This window comes from Passer domesticus, chromosome 1 (genome assembly GCF_036417665.1).
Source record: "Passer domesticus isolate bPasDom1 chromosome 1, bPasDom1.hap1, whole genome shotgun sequence".
Lineage (NCBI taxonomy): Eukaryota > Metazoa > Chordata > Aves > Passeriformes > Passeridae > Passer > Passer domesticus.
The window spans coordinates 156,309,245-156,320,987 of NC_087474.1; the positions used below are offsets into that span (position 1 = coordinate 156,309,245).

Here is an 11,743-nt window from a genome sequence, read left to right on the forward strand (position 1 = left end):
AATTATATATATATAGGCCATATATATTACTATGTATACACATATATACAATATGTAGTCTTATAAGCAATATGGTTATTTTTATTTACTGGAGAACCAGATAATCAAATAACTATCATCATATTTCACAGGGCAATGAGGCAGCAATTAATTTGTTAATAATTGTGCAGTACTTTGAAAAGGTAAAGAGCTCAAAATGCTGGGTACTATAATTAAGAAATTGCTAAATGTTGACAAACTGAAAATCAAAATTTCATTTCTGAAATTGCTCCAGAGCTGTTCACCCTCCATCTGTGGATACTGTTCTTGCAGCAGCTATTGACTGTACACAGCAGTAAGCTAGAGAAGGCTTCGTTCTGAAAAACTAACAGGTAAAATGCTGAAAAAACTAACAGGTGAAATCCTATTCAAAGCAACAAACACGTTGCCCTGGCATCAGAGGGTCTCTGTCTTCAGACTATACCTGCTACTAGGAAGAAAACTACCCTATCCCAGCCAAAATAAGCACAGAGACTAGTTTTCATGGTGTTTTGGTTTTTTGGGGTTTTTCAGTTTAGGCAGCAATAGATGATTTTAAGTAAGGAGTTTGGTTTTTGTTGTTCTTTGTTTGGTTTTTTTTAATTACCTCAAGAAGCCACTTTGTTGGCACAAAATTATTGACTGCAGTCATTGGCTATGCACAGAAAGGTTTGGAATGGACCTTAAAAACATCCAGTTCTTCAGCCCCTGCCATGGACAGAGACACCTTCCACTGGACCAGGTTGCTCAGAACCTCATCCAACCTGGCCTTGAGTATTTCCAGGGATGTGGCAGCCACAGCTTCTCTGGGCAACCTGTGCCAGTGCCTCACCACCCTCACAGTGAATAATTTCTTCCTAATATCTAATCCAAAGCTCCTCTATTTCAGTTTGAAGCCATTGCCCCTTGGCCTATCACTTCATGCTTTTGTAATCCCTCTCCATGGGCTTCAGCAACTTTTTTTGGGAAAGGTAGGTATGGAAAAATGTTTCTCTGCTTCTGTGCTTGGGGATCAGCTTCAATAGCTTAAAATACCCAGAACTAGTGAAAGCTCTTCAAAATTTAATGTTCATGGGAGTATATTCATATTTCAAATCAGGATGAATTTTTGCTTCGAAGCAGGTGCTGAAATTTTTGTTTTGTCTCATATTCACTGACATCATTAGTCTCTTTGGCAATCAATTTGCCACATAGTTCTGTCATCTCATTCTGAATTGATCTACAGAGGACAGTGGCTACAGCAAGGAGTGACTTGAAAAGGGATCAGCTTGGTTTACCACAGTAGTTAACTTCATTTGCACCACCAGCAGAGGAAGAACAGCATTGCTGTAGCTCAGGTGCTGTAAAAAAAGTATGAGGGAATTATTTATTGTTGTGTATTGGAAATCATTAAGAAATCAGCCTGTTCTTTACCTTGAACCAGAGAGCTCAACTGATATGGTGTCTCTCTAGAAAAGCATTAAGTAAAAATACCCTTCCACTGATGAAAAAATGCCAAATTAGAGGCAGTATGACTTGCCTTCTATGTTCTCTTTCAGTACCATGTGCAAAATCTGGTCTCGGTGGTTGTGTACAAAGGGTTTATATAGGGAACCAGTTTGAAACAACTATAAAAACAAAATCTGCTTTTCCAAGCAAAACGGGATACTGAGGTCATGATGGGCTCACAGCAGCTCAAATCCATTTGCAGTCTAACCTGATTTTGAAGGCACAACAACCAGGGTAGAGAGACTACAGGTTAATAGTGCAAACTCATGTCTAAATCCATACAAACAAAGCTTCAGGGGATTAGACTTCTCTACCCACATCATCTTCCAAATCACTCTGCTTTGTTTGTGGTAAGTCTTCATGCTGTCTGTCAAATCTGGAGCGAGCACCACTGGATTGATTGCTCCCAAAACATGTTACCTCACTAACAAAATTAAACAAATTAAAGCAACAGCTCAGTTTGCTTTCAAAATATATACAGATCTACTACTTTATTTGATTTTGTGGAAGTAGTCAAAAGATCTGCAGTCTTTTCCCAATCACACAAATAAATCATTGAGCTGAAAACAGCATTTGAAGCATTATGGTTAAACATTATGGTTCTGGTATTGCAAGCATGGTGAGCATAGCCACAGAGCCTGGGTAGATGGAAAGCCAAGACTCTCCAAGGCTCAGTAAAACAGTAGGGAGCTTGCTGCATAGAGAAGAAACTTACTGCTTGCATGCAGTTTAGGTAGGCAAAAAATAGAACTGGTTTCCTTAGCACAAGCCTCTTTTATGTTACGAGAAAGCCACTAACAACTAGGAAAATGAAATTAAATGAAATTAATCAATCCTTTGTCCAAAGAGATCTGGCCAAGACTGAAGAAACACTATGAAATGCAAAGAAAAAAAAAAACACTATTCCTCATTTTTTGGTCAGCTATCACAATAAAATGGACTACCCTAAGCAGAGCAAGACAAGGTAGTGTCTCAAAATAACATAACATAAAATGACACCATCGTGCCTTTGGAGATATAGGGTGGAAATAGTCTGCACAGGGTCCAGACTGTGCAGGAAAAGAGCAGCGTGGAGAAGTCATCCCTTATGTTGGAAATGTCCACATAAAACAGAAGAAACTGGGTTATGAATGTTCCCCACAGCATTATGGAGACATTTGAATTATAGAAAACAATCAGTGGGTTTGGTTTATTTTCACTCAGTCATATACTACTGGAGGTATCCTATGTTTCTTTTTCAGATTCACTCTGGAAGTTTCTTGTCTCAGTGCACTACAAAGGCAGGAGAATGTTATAAAGCTACATATGTTCATGTTCGTGTTATAGTTCCAAGACAGAATTATCATCATCAACTTCACTTGATAAAGGTTGCTATCAGTTCTTAACCAGTCTAATTAAGGCTGCTTTTTCCTGAGTGGAAAAACCACAGTAAAAAAAATAAACTTCTAGCACCTACGCCTCATCTCCCAATTTTTTATATAGTTTTAAGAAGCACACAATGCTGTGTAGTGCTTCATGTACTTGGAAAACTTGGAGATGCTGCAGGAGAAATATTGCTAAAGCACAATAAAAAAATTATAAACTATCTACCTGGGTATGGCTATCACAATTTAAAAAAATTCAATGTGGGTTTGTGGATTCAAGGTGACACTTTTACAAAATATAACCATGTGCTGTGTACATCCCTTTTTCTCTGAAACCCTTACCAGCCCATCTCTAGGCATTCAAAGACCTGCAGAAGAAAGAATAAACAGATCTAGGACAGTGAATAACTGATCCCTCTTCTCCATTCGACACCAATTGTAGCAATGAGACCTTCCTTGGAAAATAAACAAGCTACATAATTAGTCTGCTATCCGGAGTCTCTTATATTCCTCATTTCAAGCAACATCAATCACTCGCATCCCACGTTATTTCCACTCAAGCACAGCATCCTTCTTACTGCTATCACAGAGCATTAGTTCTGTGAAAAATGCCAAATCACACAAGCAAAGCGGAACAGAATATTGTTTACAGCACGGTATGGAATCCCATAATGTTTTATATTTTCTGCCTAAATTATATTTATATATAAAAATTATATATATATATATATATATATATATATATATATATATATCTTTCCACTTCACATTTGAGCCTTGGCAGGCTCAGAATGATGCTTTACTAGCTCAGTTAAGGCATCAGTTCACACTCTTACAAAATGCTCATGGAACTCCCTAGTGAACCAGTCAGATGCTGGAAAATATCTTCCAGATCACAACAGCACAAGCCAAGCAACACAGCACCCTTTATAAAAGCTGGCTATTAAAGGATATAAGGGAAGAAATGGAGGGGAAGGAAAAGAAAGATGTAATCTGGAACTTTAGGGGACTGCTCACCGTTTATCTATCACTGTCTCCTGGCCAGCTTGCTGGCTGATGACAAGAGCTACAGATGGAAAAGGTGGGAGGGAGTTCAATGGAAAGCTGTCCAGCTTTTCAGACTGTCAACAGCTCTTCTCTGTTATTTTTTTGTGGATTTTTTTTCAATTCCCCTGGGGAGAATTGTTCATAGCTTTAATTACTCTCAATTACTAAGAAAGAACATTGAAACAGAAAACAAAGACACAGCAGTTCTTCTCTGCTCCTGAATTTTGTAAGGATCATGTTCCACCCGACTCCCACCAGCTTCACAGGGACCCTCAGAGAACAATTGCAACAGGTCAGCACAATTCAGGAACAGCTTCTTTCAGGGTTTGGCTGTCTGAAGCTCAGTTATGAGCCAGAGGGACTCATCTTTTAATGAGATCCACACATGAGTTCCAAACTGAAGCTTCCAAACCTGTAACACTGAGCTTGACCAGTGATGTTTTGTCTAGTGATCTTTTCTCCCAGGCTGAAACTCAACAATTCCCTCAGAACAGCCTGTACAACTGAAGAAAACTTACTGCAGCTAGATTTTAAATATGACATTGTTTTTCTTCCCTAGCCTTTCCCTTCCAATCTTCAAAAGCCATCTCTGTACAAAGCGAACTGAAGAGAGTAATAAGGTTTTACAGAGATCTGAAGCCTAAATAATTTCTCACCAAGGCATAAAGTCTCCTGAGCATTTTGTGATAAATAAATGGCATACTGTAAAACACAAATGAGCATCACTGTGGCTGTGATTTCATTGTCCCGATGGGGAACCTGTGCCTGGCACAGGGCCAGCCATGTAATTCAATACTGAGACAGAGCACACAAATGGACCTCAGAAGGAGGATCAATTTTAATGTAATCCCATCTACTAATCAAAAGAGACTGAGGGATTAACATTCACTAGGAAATGTCTACTCAAAGTTGTCATAGCTCATTGATAAAACAAAAGATATTAAAAAGATAGCTTTGTTTTAATTAAGATACAAAATGCCAATTCCAGGCCTAATTTTAGCTACAAATAATCAGTTATTGATGATGTGTCTGTCTGAATTGTTTTAACCTCTCTAGAATATTTTTTTAACTAGATCAGTCAGTGTGGATTGTTTTTTCTTACCACAAGGAGACAACATTCTCATAGTGTCTTCAACCTCCTGTCATGAGTTGTCCACAGTTTCCCGTTTCCCCAATATTTATTGTTAGCCCCATGCTAAACATGGCTCAAGACTCTCCATCCATCCCTGTCTATTGACCTGAAAGTCTGAATCCCATTTTTCTAGCCTATGCCATGCTGAAAGCAGCAAGTCGATCTGCACGCCTCAAAAGGCCAGATGACATCTCAAAAGCTCAAGCAAGATGTGCCAAAAATAGTTATCTCCTGCATTATCTCATCAGAGAGAGCAGAAAACACCATGCCTGCTCTAGGCTGGGGGATTTTTCCAAAATAAGCAGCACTGACTTGCTTGTATCAGCAATAATGTGGCCAACAGGACCAAAGCAGTGACCATCCCTCTGTACTGGGCACTGGTGGGGCCACACCTTGAATCCTGCTTTCAGTGTCACACCCCTCATGACAAGGACATTGAGGTGCTGGAGCATGTCCAGAGAAGAGAACAGAGCTGGGGAAGGGTCTGGAGCACAAGTCTGGTGAGGAGCAGCTGAGGGAGATTAGTCTGGGAAAGGACACTCAGGGGTTTTATCGGTCAGGATATTATCCTCATTCAAACAAGTCTGCACAATTCTGCTGCAAATCAGACACAACAAACTCTGGCCTCTGCAAGATCATGGTGGCAAATGAGAAACCTCTGCCATAACTTCACCAAATCTTTGGCATAAACCCAGGTCCAGAATTCAATTTTGCATCTGGAGTCTCTGAAACAGGCCACAGATGCAGACAGTTTTGTAGACTCATTGAAATCATGGACTGGCTTGAGTTGAAAGGGACTGTAAAGACCATCCAGTTTCCACCCCCCTGCCATGGGCAGGAACACCTTCCACTAGGCCAGGTTACTCAGAATCACATCCAACCTGGCCCTGAACCCTTTCAGGGATGGGGTATCCACAGATTCTCTGGGAAACCTGTTCCAGTGGCTCACCACCCTCACAGAGAAGAATTTCTTCCTAATATGGAATCTCTCCTCTCTTAGTTTAGAACTCTTACTCCTAGTAATAAGTAGTCCTGTCACTATCTACCCGTGTTCCATCATATTGATCTTAAACACTGAAGCCTGAATGTGTTTTTTGATTTGACTCAAATCACAGCACATTCTTTTTCCTAATGCTGGTGTTCAAGGAGCTACATACAAGCAGTCAGACCAAGAAGCTGAGACTAAATCCTACATGGCATCTCACAGCCTGACCAATCCTCTGCTAATCTCCTACTTCCTTCATTCAGACAGAATGGTTTCAAGGTGTGATTTAACTTTAAAGCTCAGGCTTTACCTCTTTGACGAGCACTCTGTTGCCTCCATCTTACTGCTGCGAGCTGTCAGTCCTAACTCACCCCGGATCACATCCCATACCCCAGGCCTGTGGAGAGCTCTTTGTTCCTACCTTGCCAACAAAGTACAGGGCCTCTTCCCCTCCCACCCACTCATTTGCAGTCAGCTGGTGCAACTCTGACTCATCCCATTCTAGTACAGACTTCAGAAACCTGTTTAAGGCATTTAATAGCTCATCTCACAGTAGCTACAGCCTTCATAATTAGTTGTGACCATTTAGAGATGAACAATTTTAAATAATGCCATTTCCTCTCACTTCTTTCCTTTCCTTGGCTTAGAAGAGGATGGGGTCTTTTCAGAAGGCAGCTGGCAGCAGAGATAAGAACATGTTCCTACCTGGCAAAATTGTCCCCACCTCAGTACAGAATCAATCCCATAATCACAGAATGGGTCAGGTTGGAAGCAACCACAGTGGGTCATCTGGTCAAACCTCTCTGCTCAAGCAGGGTCATCCCAGAGCACAGGCACAGGATTGTGTCCAGACAGTGCTGGAATATCTCCACTCAGGGAGACACCACACCCTCTCTGGGCAATCTGTTCAGTGCTTGGTCACTGCACAGGAAAAGAAATTATTCCTGATGTCCAGGAACTTTCTGGGCATCAGTTCCTGCCCGCTCCTCTTGTCCCATTGCTGGGCACACCCAGCAGAGCCTGGTCCCTGCCCTGAGCCCTCCCTGCAGACACTGATAGACAGGGATGAGGTCCCTTCTCAGTTGTGTCTTCTCAAGGCTGAACAACCCCAGCTCCTTCAGCTTTTCCTTATAAGAGATGCTCCAGTCCCTTCATTATCTCCACTGGACCTTCTCCAGGAGCTCCATGTCTCTCTTGTTCTGAGGAGCCCAGAATTGGACACAGCTCTCCAGGTGCCCCTCTCTAGGGCTGAGTAGAGGGACAGGACCACATCCTTCAACCTACTGGAAATCAATGACCCTCCTAATGCCCCCTGGGATACCTTGGCCCTCTTGGCCACAAGGGCACTGCTGGGTCCAAAGGATCTGCATGGTTAGAACTCTACAGGAGAAGAGAAAAGGATGGGAAAAGCTGCCATTCTTGGGAAAGATGATGAGATTTTTGAGACACACAAATTGCTTATAGGTTGGAAAGTAGGGAACACAGGTGTGGAGAGGGAAGGCAGGGGATGAAAAGAAGAACATGGACAATCTAGCTTCTTTTTCCAGAAAATACAGCAATCTCAAGCACACCTAAGATGAAGGGGCTGCAGATTTCAGTAAAGATATGATGTTTATTTCTGCAGCACTTCAGACCTATTCAGCACCCAGAGCTGAATGTGATTACAGAGACAGAGAAATCAATCAAGAGAGGGAAGGAGCTGAGCCTCAGACACAAGAAAGCACAAGGATAGACCCAACTCAAGAACATCCTTCCCAAACTGAATGAAAGGGGAGAAGGAGATTTAATTTTGAAAAGGAAGAACTATCCTCCAAAACCAGAGACAAGTTATCACAGATTTTTGTTCTTGTCTAATTGGAAGAAGGGCAAAGGAAAAGACAAATCCCTGGGAGCAGTAGCTGGCAGTCAGCAGGGTGGTTTGCTGGGATTGACTCCGAGTTGTGACAGAAATGTGGCAGGTTCCCATGCAGGGACAGCAGAGACAAGGACAGAGGAGAGTGCAAGACAGCAGGAGGCAATGGTCAGCACTTGTCCATGAAATTGGAGACAGGCAGGACAAACCTGCTGAAGCACCACTGAAGTCAGGACGTGTTCCAGTCGGGAATTATGCCTGGGCACATTAACACAAAGCAGTAATGGCACAACACAACTTCAGAGAAGTGAAACAATTTCCCTTGTTTCTGCAGCAATCTGTTTATGGGACCTGGGGATAAGAAGAGGCCCAAGCACTATGAGAAGTCCTTTATATTGAGGGGTATTTTAAACAACCCTGCCTCCATTTTGCATGAGATCTTGGTGGGGGGGGGCATGGAAGATGCTGGCAAAGAGGGGAAAGAGGGAGGACAAGTGGTGAAGAGCTGTTTCTATTCTGAAAGAAAAAAAGAAAGGAAAACGCCCATTGGAACTTTGCTACCTTTAGCCTTCCTGTTCTAAACCTGTCCTCATGAACACTGGGGCTTTTAACAATTACCTTTTACAATCACAGCTACATGATGATGGAAAATATTAAATCCTGTTATGGCACAGTGGGGGTTTTTCTTGAGAGAGGCACTGAATGTTTTAACCTACTGTGGCAATGCAGATGGGTCTCCTCTGAGCCCTGTAGAAGAGATTGCTAATAATTGATTTATTATAAGACAATTTCACCATGCAGACAGAAGAGAAAAAAAATGTTTCTAGTTTTGTTTTCCACTGTCACAAGTATCTCATTTTTCTGTGCATATGCTGAGCCCTGGAATTCTGCAGTACCTTTGTATTTTCTCCTCTCCATTTTTCACATAGAGTTCAACATTCTTATTTCTTACACACTGAAGAAATGGAACATTAATTTTTACCAAAAAAAACCCAAAGCCTAAAAAAATCCTAAGTTAATTAACAGGTTGGGTTGAGTGTTTCTTTTTTTTTTTTTCTCCTAATCTTTTTTTTTTCCTAATGCAGTACCAAATCCAGATTTTCTGAGTGCTTTTAGCAAGGAAGGCACTGTGACATTTAAAAAGCAAATACAGAATACATGTTCCATGTACTAAAGCCTAGTGTTATGTGCACTATGACCTAAGAATTTCAGTACTGATAGAAACAAACACTAAAAAAATAAAACCCTAGAAACATCTCTACATATGGATAGGGGTTTGTGACCCAAGAAATAGATGCTGGAGTTCACCTTTTCACTTCAGAATACTGGAGACAAATACCACATTGCAATACCAATGATAGAGGCTTCAGTGAGAAGGTGAAAATCATCCTGAAATTACAAATTAGACAAACTGCATCTATGGGGCAAGCTGGCAGGATAAAGACTAGATGGGTGGTCTGCAAGATGGGCAGGAAATTGGCTAAAAGGCTCCACTCAGAGAGTGGTGATCAGAGTGTGTCCAGCTCTGGTCCCCACAGCTCAAGAAAGACACAGAAAAAAGGGAGAGGCTCCATGGAGTGCCATGACCTGACCTCTGAGCAATGACAGAGGGAGGAGATCTCTTCCCTGCAGAGGAGAAGCCCCAGGGGGAATCTCATCACATGTTTGCAGTCACTATTCCTGGATAACTACAAAGAGGACAGTGCTTCTTCATGAGGAGCCGCACGGAGAAGGAAAGGGGAAATGGTAACAATTTACACCAGAAAAGGTTTAATCCCTATGTAAGAGGAAGTTTTTACAGTGAGAATAATCATTCCTGGAATAACCCTGCATGGTCATGGTAGAGCCTCCATCTCTGGATGCTTTTCAGATGTGACTGGGCAGGTTGCTACATGAACCCCTCTTGGCTGCCCTTCCCACAAAAGGCTGGGCTGAATGAACTTTGGACATCTCTTCCAGTCTGGGCTATTCTGTGAGAATGAAAAGTTTAAAAAATGTGTTTCCCAGCAGGTATGTTTTGTTATAAGTTCTCTCAGATATTGCATGATACAAAAATGAACCAGGAGGGTTCATTTTCTCAGCCCCTGTGACCTGAGCCTCTGTTTAAAACCTGATTTTAAACTCAACCTCTCATTCTCTAACTAAAAATGCAGCACTTTTCCCTTGCTTACCCATTTTCTTTTTTAAAGTTTTCCTTTGATATTTCTTTCCTAGTTTTGGGGAATTTTATTTGGTTTAGTTTGATTTGGTTTAGCTTTTTGCAAACTACATGGTTTAAAAATGTTTTGGTTTTTGGGTTTTTGTTTAAATCTACATTCAAAGTAATGTTTTTGACTTTCACAGAATGCTATATTTCCCCTGTATTTAGGAAAATAAAAGAGACAAAGGTAAATTGTTTACCTTTCTGTTATTCTAGGTACTCAGCAGTTAGTTCTGCAAAGAACAACTGCACCCAGCTTGCCACATGGACTACCTCGTTGATAACAAAACCAGGATAAAAAAACCTTCCTCATCCAACAGGAAGTTTTTCCATTAACTGTGCAGAAACTGAGAACATGAGTACCTCACCCTTCAGCCAAGCATTTCCTTAAGTCTTAGCTGAAATAACATATTCATGTTACTGAAATCCAAAGCACAGAAACCAGTATGAATTCTGGTCACCTCCTTCTGGAGCCTCCTGCCTGTGTGATGTGGACCCTTGGGAGACAGTGACCAAATTAAAATGCAGCACTTTAGCAGAGGCCACGCTTCTGGTGAGGCATTGCAATGTTTTGGAGAACACACCCATGGGACCTGTAGCAAGAAATCTTCAGGCTGTGAGTGGGTGGGTGTTTGTGTTCAGACTCCAAATGAAAGCCCTATATTTCCCACAAAACTTTTTGACAGAAATAAAAATATTTTGATGGATCAGAAACACTGTGTCTCAGTGAATCAACATTTTCCATTTAATATTTTTTAATGTAAATATCTTCTTTTTCTAAAACAATTGCATTTTGACATTTAAAAAATGTTTTAAAACAAACAGACCCTGAACTTTCCAACTGGATCCTTAATTTCCATATTTTGCCCTAAACAAATTCTAGATCAATACTTCCCACAGGTTCATGTTAATTGAAGTTAAAACATTTTTAAATGCCAAATATTTCACTGTAGGGAAAACAAAAAAGCATGATTAATTTTTCTATTCACAAATAATCTTCATCCCAGTTCTTATACACCAAGTATTCTATTTATTCACAGCAGATTTTATTTCCTGAGGTATCCATACACACAGAAAGGTTTTCTGAAGGCTTTCTTTCCTCTCAAGTAGTCAAAATTTATTTTTAAGCCAGCAAGTGCTATGAATCACTTAAGTTAATACTTTCCATTGTACATTACTTTGTATTCATCAACAGAGAATTTCACCTTTTTTCAGGCAGCTTTGTTAAGGTGCCACAAGTCTCACCTAAGCATAATAATTCTGTATTTCCTACCATCTTTATTACTTTGTTGATCATTAAATCAATGATCTGAAAAAAAAAAAGGATGCATTCAACAGTGATTTGAGGCTTACAGTAGATGTGCTGAGACTTGACAAATATTCATAAACAAACCAAGATAAATATTGCCCTTAAAATTAAAAAGGAGGAGTTTGTCTTCTACCTCAGCAGTTCCAGTGCTACAGACTGAAGCAGGAAAATGTTTAAATTACTAGCTCAGGTTTCTGGTAACAACCCACCCTCCTGACCTGCAGATCCTGAGCAATCTGGTCTAGTGGAAGGTGGCAGGGGAGCTGGAATGAGATGATCTCTGAGGTCCCTCCCAACTCCAACTGTTCTAGGATTCTGTTGTTGATCCTACCAGAGCAACCACAGAAC

At 40.9% G+C, this 11,743-nt stretch overlaps 1 protein-coding gene across 20 annotated transcripts in view; it reads right to left on the reverse strand.

The window, feature by feature from the left end:
• FAM135B (family with sequence similarity 135 member B) overlaps nt 1–11,743 on the reverse strand; it is a 203,946-nt gene that overhangs the window by 178,840 nt on the left and 13,363 nt on the right. For 7 of the 20 annotated variants that reach the window (XR_010350422.1, XR_010350440.1, XM_064398220.1 and 4 more), the window contains exon 1: nt 11,614–11,740. The exons of 3 other annotated variants lie outside the window; for them this stretch is intronic. The gene's annotated coding sequence lies outside the window, so the exon portion shown is untranslated. Of the gene's footprint in view, nt 1–1,221; nt 1,359–11,528; nt 11,741–11,743 lie in introns of those variants that run through there. 10 more of the 20 variants (XM_064398246.1, XM_064398175.1, XM_064398131.1 and 7 more) reach the window with 9 other exon arrangements.